Below are 16757 nucleotides of genomic sequence, written 5' to 3' on the forward strand. Positions count from 1 at the left end.
AAAATGATACAAATTAAGACGGTGGGGACAAAGTGAGCTCCTCCACCCTGCGCGCTCACTGCAAGTAAGTGACGTCAATAGTTTTTATTCTCCAGGAACAAAACTGCCAAATCATTGACACATGTTAGTAACAGTGGAGAGATGGTTCATTCAACGTGTTCTAGATCAAACATGTTGATGCAGAGATTCTCATTTCAAAAATATACTACATATGTTATCAAAATTCAATGATTGCATTCAATTTCATGATGGGCTGGTAATTGGATAGCCTCATTTATGAAGTTGCCATTTACAATGTCACTTTGACATACCTGTATGTATACTGTGCAGTTTAAATCTGTGTGAATTCTGTCTGCTATATAAACTTGGGTATTCTGATTTGGACGTCTATCGTGTGTACGGAGTCTGTGAACTCTGTAAAATAGCTCTGATGATAACCGATATTAATTTCATTCATCATGACCTTCCCCTGATCTGATTATATCGGAATTAATTGCCGGCGTGACCTTAACTGGCCGGCTGTTATGTTTTACTCACGTGTCTGTCGTTACGACACGTCAGGACACCGATTTTAAATTTGATTTCTAATTTTCGTGATTTGCATATGTGTTTATAAGTACAATGTACGTAACATTATGTGTAGAGCATTTTTTTCCGGGAGGGGGGGGGATCCACTCCATGTAAATTTTGCCAAGGAGCGAAATTCGTACACATACTTTGGGCTAAAACGTTTTATTTTACAATTGAAAATACATAACAACATTTACCAATCTCAGGGGAGGTTCAGTTACATAAGGTGGTAATAACATTAATTTTTTACTGTTCAGATAAGTTTACCAACGTAGACTTTAACATGACAGCTTGGGTTATTTCAATCACATTTAGATAAACTTTATTTGTTTGTGATATCTTAAGATAAGGTACTTTTATAAGTGATTTTGTTAACATATATACAGACTTCTCTATCGTCAGTATATAGATTACATAGTGAGTTACAACAGAAGGTTCGATTCCTGTCGATTGTTTTCCTCCAAAAGTTATTATTTTGATTCAATCAATCTACCTATTTTGTAAGGTTGTTTGAGCTATCGATATTCGTTTTTCTCGGCACAATAGCCGTCTACTACGAAATAATGAAACCTTCTGCAATCACAAGATAATTTTCTCATAAACTTTTAATCTATATATCTATCTATCGACTTGATATTTCTCTTCTTTAGAAATGGAATTTAAAAAAATAGCTCATTTGTGTATCTAAACGGGACGCTTGTCTACTCTGTGTGCTTTCATCGGGAAATTGATGTAATTTCCTTTCTGTTTCCTGTGACTATGCCAAACCCGTGTACCAGTATATAACTGGTAGATCGAATATAATTATGTGTATCTACATCATATTATATAATTCAAGTGGAACTGTGTGGAAGGCATCAACTAATGATAGACAGTGAGAGCAATTAATGATTGCACAGATCAGCTTACAATGCAACCCTTTTGAATTCATTTTTCAAACTATTGGAGATTTCTTATCACTGCACGTGCATTTTATTACATTGGGCATGAGCATTTCAAAGAAAAATGGGGTTTCTTATTTTATTTTATTTTTTTTTTCTGTCATTTCCATGGGGGCGATATGGAAATGGTTGATATTTTCACAATTTCAAAGCATGCACATAGAAATATCAACTGTGTAGCCATATTTTTTTTTTAAAGAAGAAAATGGAATGAATTTAACTAGATCAATACACGAGTATGTAGCACCGTGCTATCGTGACTTGAATGTACCGTGACATTAATGCCATTGATTTGTGTGTAAGAATAACCGCTATACACTAGCATATGTGAACACACGCGGAAAGAAATCATTGACAAAGCTCGCGTCTTACAAACTTCCTTCTAACGTACTGAAATAAAGTACAGTAAACTTAGATGAGTATGTACTTTACCATGCACCTCGTGATATTATAAATCTGATGTGTATCTGTTAATTCTCGGGCCTTCCTATCGCCGATCGTTGTGTACTGGATGCAACTCACTTGTCGATATCTTCAGTGGCTATATAAAACACGCGTCTGATCCTAATGTAAAACTCTCCTAACCAGCCGATACCACAGCCCTGTAAGTATACATGTTTTACTAAATTTTAAGTAATGCATGCCTGTAGAATCAAGGCAACCTACAGTACAAGGAAATGACTATATGAGCTGTATGTGCAATTGGACGTTCAAAAATTTAAATGTGTTCACACGGGAGATGCAACGAAACATTTTGGGAGATAATGAGTAACGACAGTCCATGATATTTCTTTAGTAGCTTCTGTGTATTCGTTCATGGTTTCTTCATTGATAAATCAATTCTATTGCAAAATCGATTTTATGCTTTCGTAGAGCATTCACCCACTGTCCAGGTTTATGAAGCTGCTTGCAAGGAGTAGATTTTATTTTCCACAGAATACAGTGTGTGTGTGTGTGCGGCAAATAACAGTAAGTGTCTATATGGTTGCTAGAAGGATTCGATTTTCAACCTTTCACGATTTAGAATATACGGTAAAAACCCAATAAACCTTATGGTTTGCATTAATCTGTAATAGACTAATAATATTCTATCCGGCTAGTGGTTAAAGTGCTCGCTTCGCATCCGATAGATGCGGAGTTCGGTTCTCAAGCCTGGTGGCCGCCTCAAACTTGAAACATTTCTCAGGTGTGACAGTCAAGGGCGTTTTAAAAAGGTGAATATAACGAACAGTGATCAATCTCATAACTCTTATAAAGAATACACAAATTAAAGAGTTGGCCAAACACGGACCCCTGGACATACCAAAGGTGAACTTAAAAACGGAGGTCATAGTAGGAGTTCATACGATAAGCAATCACTACGACGACCTTGAATGTCATACATAGGTCAAAATGTATTGCATTTCATTTATAAAGCATCGTAAAGGACGTAAAACAACAATTTAAAAACATACTAATTGTTGTTTTTAATAACGTAACTAGCAATGTCGCCGTAAACTTTGCGTTATCAAAATAGTCAAGCACTGCTGGCAACGCTATTTTACGTTATCAAAATAGTCAAGCACTGCTGGCAACGCTATTTTACGTTATCAAAATAGTCAAGCACTGCTGGCAACGCTATTTTACGTTATCAAAATAGTCAAGCACTGCTGGCAACGCTATTTTACGTTATCAAACTAGTCAAGCACTGCTGGCAACGCTATTTTACGTTATCAAAATAGTCAAGCACTGCTGGCAACGCTATTCTACGTTATCAATATAGTCAAACATTGCTGGCAACTCTATTTTACGTTATCAAATTAGTCAAACATTGCTGGCACCGCTATTTTCCGTTATCAAAATAGTCAAGCACTGCTGGTAACGCTATTTTACGTTGTTAGAATAGTCAAGTACTGCTGACAACGCTATTTTACGTTATTGAAATAGTCAAACACTGCTGGCAACGCTATTTTACGTTATCAAAATAGTTAAACTCTGCTGGCAACGTGTTGCTATCGTGGTGTAATGCAACTCTTGTTGTATCTCGAAAAAATCTCGAATGGGACGTAAAACAGAAATCAAGCAACAAACATCCAGACAAAATTAGGACCCTGCACTTTGAACGAAGCCGTTGTTGAATTTATACATTACAGGTCTAGTGGTATTTGATTATGTACATGTATGTGTGTACAATGTATGTATATATGTAAAATTTATACGGTACCAATTTATATATATATATATATATATATATATATATATATATATATATATATATACCGATATTAAGTTTTGACAATGTCTATGGATGTACCAAAGCCCGCCTCATCAGAGGTCCACCTACAAGTTCAAATAAATATTTCATCCATTCTAGATTTCAGCTTTGAACTTATCAGAACACCGAAGTTCCCGTCTTTACTGTATGCAACAATAGAAGCTGTCGTGAGTAGTTCATACTACTTTATTTCAAACCCCCGAAGTCCCGTGGGGATCCGGGTCAGAATAGGTCCTCAGTACCCCTTGCGTGTCGTAAGAGGCGACTAAATGGGACAGTTCTTCGGATGAGACCGCAAAAAACCGAGGTCCCACGGCACAGGTGTGATACGATAAAGATCCCTCCCTGCTCAAAAGCCATAAGCGCCGAGCCAATCTGATTAAAACCAGATCCTGAGATCCGCTCACTTAGATCGCTACACTAGTGATCTAAGTGAGCGGATCTCAGGATCTAGTTTCAATCAGATTGGCGCCGAGCATACACCTAAATTTTGCAGCCCTTCACCAGCAATGGTGAAGTCTCCATATAATAGAAAAATTCTCGAGAGGGACGTTAAACATTATACAACCAAACAAACCTCTAAAACATGTGTTAAACTTGATGGTGACTAGTATATTGGGTAATGTGTTAATCATAACTACTTTTTCCGCATTTCCAAGATTTCTGTGTCTATCAGCTAACATAGTCTCTTCTATACTAGGTTTAGTTTCAGATTCCTGATCCCACTCTGGTGTGTCCAGGGGTCCATGTTTACCCAACTCTTACTGTTGTATCCCTTACGAGAGTTATAAGATTGATCACTGTTCGTTATTTTCACCCTCTCCTTGTACCCTCATATACTTTTGAGAACCTGTCCCTTCTGTAAACGGTAGTGTCTGAGGTGGTCGCTCATTGGCGTGTAAGAGATTTCTTTGGTGAATCTTAACAAATTGTGGCAAGATTTGCCATGATCAAAATATTGTAAGATCCGATGAATGATATGAATCCGTCATCTTTAAATCCACTATGAAGAAATTAGAGATTATATCATCAGTGATGTCCTTTTTACGTGTGTTGGCGATTACAGGTAGTGGACGAGTTCACATTGCAGCACCTATTATTTGTTTGTATTACTAGTATGTTTAGCTCTTCTGAGCTGAAGGCTCAAAGAGCTAATCATATGGCCATATGTCTGGCGTGGTGTGCGTCAACTTTTTGGGAAAAGGGCTATATCTCAAGAACCCATTGGCCAATTTTTGTCAAATTTGTCACAGGGTATCCTTGGCCCAAGGGCTTTCATTGGTACTTAAACTAGTGTTGTGACCTTTTAACAAGGGGAGATAATTAGGAAAATGCAAAGAAAAGTAGTGGTTGCTAAAAAAAAAATCTTCGTCTCAAGAACCACTGGGCAAATTATCACCAAACTTATGCATAAGGATGAGGATAGGTTGTAGATGAAAAGTTGTTCAAGGCATCATCCTGGGGCAAAGGGTGTGGTCTCAAGGTCACTTCAAAGTTGACCTTAAATTTTGTTTTGTTAAAACTTTGATATTTTGCTTAGTATAAGGACTAGGATCATCAAATGTTGTCAGTTGATGCATCTCAGGACCTAATATGTTGTCTCAAAAGTAGGTCATGGTGACCTACTTTTGAATTTCGCAGGTAATTATTATTAAATGGATTTTGATGCATATCTTGAACACTTTTGAGCCTATGATTATCAAAAGTTGTCAGTTGATGGATCATGGGACCTTGGACTGCGTCATGTGAAAAGTATGTCACCATGACCTACTTTCTGAATTTTATGGCTAATCATTTATGAATACATTTTAGGTTGTTATTTCAGATACCGAGAGGTTTAGAATAATCAAACCTTGTAAGTTGATAGGTCTAGAGGCCTCGAAACATATTTATAAAAAAAAAAAAGTAAGTAGGTCACAGTGACCTACTTTTTTTAATTTTGCAGACATTCAAATTTCACATTTTCAATTTTAAAAGCATATTTTGGACACTATGAAAGCTAGGATCATCAAACTTTGTCAGTTGATGCATCTTGAGACTTCATGGGTGTTTTTTTTTTTTTTTTACCAAAACGTAGGTCACCGTGACCAACGTTTGGAATTTGACGGCTATATTTGAATATTTCAAATACTATTTGACTTACAATCATCAAACTTTGTCAGTTGATGGGTCTTGAGTCTTCAGAGTGTGTCGACAAAACGTAGGTCACTGTAATCTACTTTTGGAATTTGACGTTTATATCTGAATATTTCAGATACTATTTGACTTCAATCATCAAACTTTATCAGTTGATGCATCTTGAGTCTTTGGAGTATGTCAACCAAAAAGTATGTCACTGTGGCCTTCTTTTGGAATTTGACGGCTATATTTGAATGTAAAACTTATACGGTACCAATTTTGATGAACCAGATGCGCATTTCGACAAATAGTCTCTTCAGTGATGCTCAACCGAAATGTTTGAAATCCGAAATAACTATGAAGTTTTAGAGCTAAATATAGCCAAAAACAGCGTGCCAAAAAGGTGGAGTGACTTGTCAGTTGATGCATCTTGAGTCTTCAGTGTGTCGACCAACAGTAGGTCACCGTGACATACTTTTGGACAGTTACATTTAAATTTTCAAGTACTATTTGACTTAATATCATCAAACTTTGTTAATTGATGAATCTTGGTTAGTGAGAATTTTTGCTTGTTCTACAATGTATCAGAATAGCGATTCTAGGCCCATGGGCTTTTTGTTAAGAATTAAATTCGAAGTAATCATTCTCAAGTATATATCTGAAAATGTCTTGGATAAAATCAGATTTACTGGGTTGAAGAATACATAATGGCCTATATTTTTGCAGTTACTCCCCTTACACCGGAAGTTGGGGGAGCGCTTACGATTGCGGTCCTAAGCTTCACTTAAATAGTATTAACAAATAGTGTATGGTAAAGCTTACATGTACGTTACCAAATTCTTTATTATGCTGAAGTTTAACAGAGTGTATTATATCTATGACACAAACACAAACAAGGTTTAATTTCTTCGATTTTATGGAGAAAAGTTTTTGAAATATGCACTTCGTCAAATTTATTTCTAGAGTTAGGGGAGGGGGAATGTTATATGCATATTTGACGTTGTTTCTGTCCAAGTTCTAATGCAATTAATACCGAGAATTTCAGTAGTAATCTGTTTTAAAAACAACAAACACTTAGAATTGAAAGCATGTGATACAATCAGGCACTTTGCATCGTTTAAAGGGGGGGGGGGGGTGTGTGACTTCATAATATTGCTCTAGAATTCTTGACATGTAATTTATTTTTAAAAAATCCAAAGTTCGAGAGGCAAGACGGCAAGGGTTGATCTTTCACTCCCATTCTTTGGTAAAATTTTGCTTTTCCATTGTACAATCCACAATGCTGGTGGGGTTTTTTTTAAGAGGGGAGGGGGTGGGGGCTTGCAGTTTATCGTTAGATCGAACTTTGCATGTCAGTACAAAACTGTAATAATAAAAGGGGACAGAATCATTGTTGCTTTGTGCCTGATAATTGTTTTTGTGCTCATTTGAGTAATTGAAGTGCAAGAAGAGCTGTAAGTTGTATGATTTACACAAAATTTAACTTTCAAAAAATTGAATCACACACACTACATCGTTTAAAAAGAGGGGGGGGGGATGATTTCATGATATTGCCCTACAATTCTTGACAAGTAAATTTTAAAGAAATATATGTTCTATTTATTGCCACTTGATGTACATCTAGCAACAAGCAGTTTTGTTCAATGTGAAATGATAAATTGCTAACGGACATGTATGTGTTGGTTACACATGTGTTTACAGGCATATCTTATTGTATGTGTTTTGGTCGTCAAAAATATTGATAAAATTACTAATGAAGAATCGCTGATAAACTAAAGACACCCCAATTCTGATCTAAAGAAGTCGAGGACTAGTTAATATTTACATACTTTCTTACATCATTACCATACATTGCTTGCGAGGAAACCGGGCACACAATCTAGTAAATGTAGGCCTAATCAGTAACTAAACTATTATCGTTCAGTTATACTTTTTTTTAAGTCATTACACTTAATTCTTAGAAAACTTTCTTAACTAGCAATTGATTGCAATCAAAAATTGTAAAGTTTCCATTTATTTCTTATATGAGGACCGCAATATGCTGCGCGCCATCTGTAATCATGGGGAAATAACTCGCATAGCATTGTGAAAAATGTAAGCCATTGTATGGTGCATAGATTTTTTAACTAATTGCAATAAATCTGCTTAATACCGTGTTGGTGCATAGCTGTGTACTCCCCTTTCCTTCATACGACAATCTACTTCACGTACATGTAGATGTTTATCGATCTCCTGGCTACTAGTGTACACTATTTTAGCTGGTCACATGGGTAGGGACTTGGTCCTGTATTGGGGTTAAACTCGTTCCCCGTGTGAGATTTCTTCTTCCTAACAGAAGGATGAATTGCCCTTCATCCCATGGGGATCTGGGTCAGAGTAGGTCCTGTGCTCTTTGCTTTAAGAGGCGACTAAACAGGGCCGTCCTTAGGATGAGACCGCAAACACCGAGGCCCCGTGTCACAGCAGGTGTGGCATGATAAAGATCCCTTCGTGCTCAAAGGCCGTAAGCACCGAGCATAGACCTAAATTCTTCAGCCCTTCACCGTAATGGTGACGTCTCCATGAGTGAAAAATTCTCGAGTTGTAAGTTAAACAACATTCAATTAATTTTCTTAAATGAAGGGAAATTATGGTAAGGACTTGTCTACATCTTTTAGGGCGGTGCAACCCCTTCTGGAACTTTGTAACTAAACTCAGCTTAGTGTTGTACTGTGGTCCAAGTCTGCTGTAGCAGATTCCTGCGCATTATCCTTCTCGTGAAGAAAACTACGATGACTGGTAGATTCTGCCCCAAACCTCAAACAAATTAGTTTTGTTTCACCGAACCCCCAAATTTGTCACCCGGATATATTAACCTAAAAGGAAAAGGAAAACAAGCGCCCAAAACGTTGTCTTTCAGGAGTGACAATAATATGATCTCCTAAAATAGAACCATTCAACATGAAAAATTGCAAACCCTACTTGCCACTATCCTTACATGGGTTTTTTTTTCCGGAGAAGGTCAAATATTCGATCTTTTCTACGAAATCCGATACAACTTTGATTGATATAGATTGTTTGTGGAAAACCAGTAAAGTACAAGTGTACGATGGTCTCTCTTCAACCGGTACTGTTGTAGACAGGTTCGTCTCAATATATGAGTACAAACCCTCGATGGGACGTGAAACGAACGATAGATAGGATGTATTATTATATGGTGCAGGGCATGTTTCTGTTTGCCCGTCCTTATACCAGCATCTTGTGGGGCAGACATACATGTAACAGTGCTGAAGCTGTAACTAACAACACTAGGATCTTCAAATGTTGAGAGATTAGAGAAAAATCAGATAGAAAAGCGAAAGCGTGTACATGCAAAGTACTTTGCATATTTTATGTGATACAACAGATGGACATTCATCAGAAAACATACAGTATATAGTAAACGTGTAGGCACAAAACCAGAGAGAAATGATACTGATGAGGCCGGGATAATTTAAACTTCATACACATATTCAACCTTCGCAGATGTTTTGTATTATAATTGGTACAGTGCAGTTATATATGTTTGTTGTCTGCCTATTGATCCATCAAAACCTAGTGAAAAGGATAAAAAGTACTAATACGGCTATAATGAGCAAAGCTAGTATACATGTGTCCCATGAAAAGAGGAAAATGCCCATTAGTTTTCAAGGTCATACTTTCATGAATAAACAGCACTACAGTTGTAATATCAAATCTAGTGTTTATGTTTTCAAGTCTAGTGTTTATGTTTTCAAGTCTAGTGTTTATGTTTTCAAGTCTAGTGTTTATGTTTTCAAGTCTAGTGTTTATGTTTTCAAGTCTAGTGTTTATGTTTTCAAGTCTAGTGTTTATGTTTTCAAGGTCTATTTTCATAAACAATAATTTGCTTCTCAAATTATACTTCATTACAGTTAAATATTTCCTACAATTTGATATATAACAAATTCATCTTAGAACTAACACTTTATTAATACTCTCCGATATTGAAGAAAGCTGTCAGAGCCTTTTGAAGTCAAAGAATGATTTGTTTGGATGTCAATTCATTTTTTATTACTATGTGTTAATGGGCAGTCGTGTTTAGCAGCTTCCTTGTTTCATGCTAATATAAAATTGCTGTTTAAGTTATTTTTGCCTTTGAAATCTTTAATTCATAAGAAGTCAGGTACAAACTTAACTACAAAGAGTGAATGCATGCTGTTTGAGTGATCATGAGGATTACGAATTAGCGAACCGAAATACAACTCTTGTCTTGCTAGTCCAAAATCTGTCCTAGAAAGTCGGGGGACTGTCACTCGAGAACTGGCAATTTTTTATTAGAAGTCGATGTGTAAAGAAACGATAAGTATTTGAATAAACAACCAGAAATACAGACTAGGTAGAATCACTCCTGATAATATTATTGATATAAAATGGGCTTAGTTCTAGGTGTTGGAAATGTCAGCATCAAGGATGTAAAAACAGAACTTCAAACAATTTAAAGGAGACTGGCCGTACGAGTGCCCTGTACAGCGGATGTAGACCAACATATTTAATTGGGAAGCCGATGGTTTACAAGTCTCTATGTTTTATTACAATTAATAAGTCCGTACATTAAAAAAAAACAAAAAAAAACAAATGAACATAAAAACTTTAAGTCTACATCGTAGGCTATAATCACCTTTGTTATTTCTTGATGTTATGCAAAATTGCACGTCTTATTTCATTATTATTACACGTAAGAGGTAAGGTATTTTTGGAAAAACAAATCCTAATATAGTTGCCTAAGCAATCACGCACAACTCGTCATACATGTAGAAAACACTTAAAAATTAGACATCTAGAAACATCAAATGAATATATCTTTTAACTGAAATCGTGTGCAAACATGAACTTTCTTTAAAAGTGCACCCCTTGTGAAAAGCAAGATGCTTGTGTTTAAAAGGTAAATATTAATAAATTTTCTCCATTTACAAGGTCAAAAGTTGAGCGATCTGTTCATCTGCTCGTATTTGATTTGCAACTTTCTTTCGTTTTTGTCACACTCGTTAGCGACTACCGTGAAAGATTTTATATTTATTTAAGGTCGCCATCTACAGTAATTTTGTCCTAAATAAAGAAGAACAAATTTACACTGTATTTTGTTAGCCGACACAGATATGACGTGAGAATTTCTCATTAGAGAAACTCAATTTCACAACGGTTAAAATTAGCAATCTGTTTCTCAAGTGCCTTGTCCGTCCTGGGCATAGGTTGACCCAGTGACACAGTGGTCGTGTTAGTGACCTAGTGGTGTTCCATTTTAGTCTCTTTCTATTCAACTGAATTATGCTGATGAATAGATAAATTAATTTTGGTCATTCAAACTTTTGTTTTGAAATGTTGGCACACGTTAATCCAGTGGTCATTTGAAGGACATTGTGATTTAAACTGGACATGTCACTGTGTTGTCTTAAAGTACTTTTTTTTTTACTTTTGAGAACAAAACCAATTCCAATTTAGAAAGAGTATACAAGTAGATAGGAATATATTTTGTGGTAGACAGTTTTTTGTATCAAAATGAAAGTAAACCTATATAATTTTCTCATTTCTATTTCCTTTGAAATTATTATCGTCCATAGTTTCATGCTTTATCTTAGCCTCTGTGTCAAGAAATGGCAACTTTGTTGAAATTTCTAAAACTACATTCAAAAATATAAACTCCTAAACTGTTCTTCAATTCTTCAAATTACTATTGAGGATGGGGTTGTTTTTTTTTTTACATGTTATATTGATGTTTTCCGCCACACTCAACAATTTTTTATCTACCTGGTGGGGCCCAGTTTTTATTGGTGGAAGAGATAACCCAGATAAAATGTACCTGGGAAGAGACCACCGACCTTCCGAAAGTAAACTAGGGAACTTTCTCACTTACGACCGTGTGATTTTGAGCGCGATGCTCTAACCACTCGGCCACGGAGGCCCCTTACATGTTAAAAGTGTGAAAACGTTCTCATTTATTTCCAGCCAATTCATATGAAACCCTTTTTTTCTAAATTTGTATTGTGGGAATTAAGATATGAGCGGGCATTGATTTAGTTTAATGATTAATTTGTATTGTGGGAATTAAGATAGTGGGCATTGATTTAGTTTAATGATTAATTTGTGTTGTGGGAATTAAGATATGAGTGGGCATTGATTTAGTTTAATGATTAATTTGTATTTCATATTGCTTATGGAGTGCCGACAGAAAGAATTTGTTATTGTGAATAAATCAACATAAGATTTTACGTGCGAAAAGGTCAACCTTAACACACTATATCGTAATGAAAAACACCATAACTCTTACATTATAACAGTCTATTGCCGTGTTGAAATTAAACATTATTAATATTCTTTGAAAAGAATTGAGAGTACTATACAACTTAGGTTTAACCTTTTTTAATAAGTGAATTTAGATTTAGGCCACGCCTACACTCCAACATGTAAGGTGACTTCACCGGCGGATTAAGGGGGACCCCTTAAAATTTTCAAAGTTTAATGCAATTATGTGTCTTTCATCAGAACGCAATTTAATTCATTTTTTTTTTTTTTTGAGTACGTGTTAATAAAAACATAAATAATGTAGATTCAGTTCATTAAAATATCACGTTGGGTTTTGTTTTTTTTTTGGTTTTTCTTTTTTTTTTTTGGTTTTTTTAAAAGAAATATCAAAACATGTTTTCGTCAAACCGTAATTGCGTTTATAATATGCTGGTGTACGTTTCAGCTGGACATATTCTTATTTCAAGAAATCCTGGCGGAATTAAATCATGTCAAAACGTGTACAGTTTTGTGGTGTAAAGTTATAAAGTATAGTAATTATGTATTGAAAACAAGTGCTATTGAAAATTTCATAAGACTATTGTAATTTGTATTTATATCTTTTCTGCAATGTAATGCTTTGTGTCAGTGCTACTGTACTACTGATGGTACTGTTTGTATTGATATGAGCAATAAACTAAGAATTAAAAAAAAAATGAAAAGAAGAAGTAGAAACCCTGGCAAATTGTACTTGATGACTGCATAAACATTTTCTGTGTAAGAAATATGTTCATGTTAATTGCTAACTACAGTTAGCTCTTCCCATTCCTGCAGTGGTTTGTCTTGGCTGGGTTTTTTTTTTTTTTTTTTTTTGGTGTGTGTGGTTGGTTTTTTTTTTTTTTTCGTCTGAAGAATCTATGCAGGTGTCAATTGGTGTCTCCTATCAACGATTTTAAGAAAATGGAATCTTCGGGATCGCAGTCCCGTATTGACGACCCCTTGTTCCATGACAGTTATGTCTGCTCACTGCGAGGTGACAGAAAGTAATTATCCAGTAATGGTATATATCATATTTTCTTATTTGTGATATATTCCTACAAGTGAATATTTCAATAAAGTGTGTTTATAACGTACATGTATGTGTACTAAAGCTACTACAATTACTAAACCAGATTTCGTTATCAAAATACTGTAAAACACGGGAGCTGGGAGAGGGGGGCATTACCCCCAGGGTGAACATTAGGATCGACTTTGCCTTGGACCCTTTATTGGCCACTCGGAGCCCATAAGCGGGCCCTAGACCACCTGCCTCTCGGATATTTCACACCCCTAGACTAAAATTTAATCAATGATCCTCCCATGGAAATCGATCAAGAACCAACGATTCATTGCCTTCTCAGTAAAATAAGCAAACTGAAGTTCATTATATGCATGTTTCTGTAATATGTGGACGTGTTTGAGCCAGTTAATATGTTCACCACAACTTGATTCAAAATTGTAATATTTATTCACCGGTACCATAGAAAATAACCACACACTTTATCAACTGAAATGTCCACATCTGTACAAGAAAGCCTTCAAGTGTAACACTTGGAGAATTATTAGGAACGATAGGCAGATTACTTCGAAGATCTCTAAACTTCGTATTACTTGTCGTGTCTTTCTGCTGTAAATCATTAATTTTAAATATTATTTTGAAAACGCCCTCCAGCGCCAGTCTCACTCCGGGTTTCTGTTCTGACGGCTGAATTTATTGTTGAACTCGTATTGCAAGTGCCTAGAGCACCCATTAACACGGCATAAGTACTGATTATTGTACAAAAAAGTATTGCGTTGTTTTAGAGGAATCAGAAAATGCACCATACCAGGAGCAGGCGAGATTCTGCACTTCCTGCACTCGTCCACCACACTGAAGTAGAGATTTGTCTTGCAGAAATGCACTCCATGGATTTAGAAATATAAATTGTCAGACAAGGGTTACCATCCTTGGTCTCTCTAAGGTGGCAGGGGACAGTTTCCTTGGTTCTGAAACATGTGGATAGGGGGTATACATCAAATTCAGATTATGACAGACTAATGAAAAATCACATTTCCCTTTTATGTCAATACTTGTATTTCATATTGGTGTAGTTAATAAATTATGACTCTAAATTACATGTAATCTATAAATACTGATGCTGGTGCACAAAACATGCTCTGAGCAGGTTCCCTTTTTTTGCTTTGATTTTCTCTCATTTGGGCTAATCCGCACCACCCCCACACCATAACAGTACCAAACATGGGAATTTAGACACTGTGCACAATCAAGAACCATATCTGCCCTTCTCAAAAATCTACCTTTCATATGGGGCCATCCATCTTCCGTCTCAGCTACAGACCTTTTGCTGGACCCTCCATGTTTTCACCGGAATTTCTTCAGCAACTGACCACGTGTCTTAGTTTCTTATTTGCACCCATCTATATGCTAGGAATCATGGTGACACCTACATGTTGTATATCAACATTTTTACTAAGCACTCAGCTACATTTGACATGCATCCCAAAATTATTCTATACATTTTTACACATGTAATATCACTTCAAAGGGTATTTCCATTTTTTTTAAAAAAGTTGTAATATCACTTCAGATATGGGGTATCCGGGCCTATAGTGCGAAACTGTCCCCTGCTACCTAAGTGTAGTTTATTTTTGGAAACACACAGGGAAGATGTGACTCATTCCAGGAACCAGTCGATCTGACATTAATATGCAAATGCAGTGATGACATTTAACAAAACCGCTGTTTAAATTTATAGACATATCTTGCATATGAAATGACTGTATTTGTTTAGTATTAATTCATCAGTATAATTGATTGATTGAGTCATTAGAATTTTGGAAGGTTTGTTTGAAAAATTCATTAATGGAAAAGACCACATGCTTCAGGCATAAATACCGATGGACTTGTAACGTTTAATTCAAATTGTAATTTATACAAATGGTTTGGCGTTTTTATGCAATCTCCAGGTTTTCAAAACATAGATTTGTTCTTTATTTCAGATATCTAATATCAGTATCATATCCAGAACAGAATTTCTTTTCAGGCTTTTCAATTCAGTACAATTTGATGATTAATTTAAGATTCAAAATGAATCCTAGCAGTACCTTCAATCTTTTATGGTTCGCAAAAACCCAGTTCAAAATGTTGAAAGCCTGAAAGGTAAAATTTGAGGTTACCTGGGTGAATATTGATTTATATACATTACAGGTGGTAGAGTAAGGTGGTCCGTGATTTCTGTGAAAAGTCATAGCGAACGTCACCATCAATTATCAGTTGATACAGTGTTGTAAACACAGTATATAGAATGATATTAGAATTTGATTTTATCGGAATCCAACTTCACAGACATACACATTTCGTATGAAGTGAGGGGAAATCTGAAGATACATTTTGGTTGCTATGACAAACTTCAAAGATATATGGATTGCATGTTGATTGATAAGCAGATATTCATTGCATAATGTCAAGCTGTGAGGAGATCATTCGCCTGGCGGTGTCCTTGTTGAAATTGTGAATTTCATGACACACTGGATCAAGGGGTCCGGGTTCCAGGGCGGGGTTATAATCTTTGAAAGTCTTCTTTATGATTAACTTTGAGGTGTACATGTATACCGAAATGTTTGTTAGACATGTAGTCAAGAGTTTTACACCAAACATTAAGTTCTGTATCGCGCTGCTATGGCAATGACACGCGCTGAACTGAGTCTGATGTTCTACGCTATCATTGTTAATAGCAGGATCTGTGTTCCTAACGATATTAAGAACCTCGGTTACGTCGCTACGCTCCTTGTATACCTCGAACGCCATTTTGCAACTCCTACTGCAGTTCCCTCTGCATTTTAGTCCCAATGATTTGTAGTAGAAATACAAATAAATCAATCTCTTGATACTAAAATCTTTCCTTATCGTTAAAAAGCTGGTGTTTAAACAGTTAAATTCCTAATATCCGTTGGAAATATTGATATTGAATGCATTTACATGTAATTCCAATGGAATCGATGTACAGGATTTGTGGTGATTTGACGTAAATATAATTTTTGGCAATGGTTTCTCAGAAAATGATAGTACAGCTCTATGTACATGTACTTCAGAAGCATATCTTATATATTTTTTTAAAATTAGAAGTTTTTCAAATATGCCATGCGTACAAGAAATTCAAATATATATCTCCTAAATCTGCTAGACTCCATATTCGTTTTGTAACTTTTTTTATGTTCCACTTTTAATCGCCTTCACCTTGTATATTGGTTTTCCTTTCGTTTTCGAAATATTGATGATTGATCATCAGTGCCAATGCCTTGTCACAAATGTGATTAGGGTTAGATTAAATTTGAAACATGAATTAGTGATCCTCTTATGGAAGTGGAATAAGTCGGAAGTTTTATTTCACAAGAAACTTCCGGGGGAGCCCCTCCCCCCTCACCTGGGCAGCGCCAAGGATATTTACAATGGATGCTAAATGTTATGCTGTAATGTAAATAAGGTAAACGAAACAAGTACATAAAAAAACACATATACATAATATAGAATAAAAGTGCTTCCGCAGAACCTATCGATGGCTGAAGTATATCCGTGG

General features: G+C 35.8%; 1 protein-coding gene and 1 long non-coding RNA gene across 4 annotated transcripts in view; one reads left to right on the top strand and one right to left on the bottom strand.

The window, feature by feature from the left end:
* Positions 1–1591: 1591 nt before the first annotated feature.
* Positions 1592–16757, top strand: part of LOC130055220 (carbonic anhydrase 2-like) — a 52481-nt gene continuing 37315 nt past the window's right edge. The window contains exon 1 of one of the 3 annotated variants that reach the window (XM_056167100.1): positions 1592–2115. The gene's annotated coding sequence lies outside the window, so the exon portion shown is untranslated. Of the gene's footprint in view, positions 2116–2461; positions 2481–3912; positions 3933–16757 lie in introns of those variants that run through there. The other 2 variants (XM_056167104.1, XM_056167103.1) reach the window with 2 other exon arrangements.
* LOC125649565 (uncharacterized) lies at positions 9224–14855 on the bottom strand. The gene is made up of 2 exons (XR_007360734.2): positions 14479–14855; positions 9224–14166 (listed from the first exon to the last, which is right to left on the bottom strand). It is a non-coding gene; the product is annotated as an uncharacterized LOC125649565 (long non-coding RNA).

This window comes from Ostrea edulis, chromosome 5, assembly GCF_947568905.1.
Source record: "Ostrea edulis chromosome 5, xbOstEdul1.1, whole genome shotgun sequence".
Classification (NCBI taxonomy): domain Eukaryota; kingdom Metazoa; phylum Mollusca; class Bivalvia; order Ostreida; family Ostreidae; genus Ostrea; species Ostrea edulis.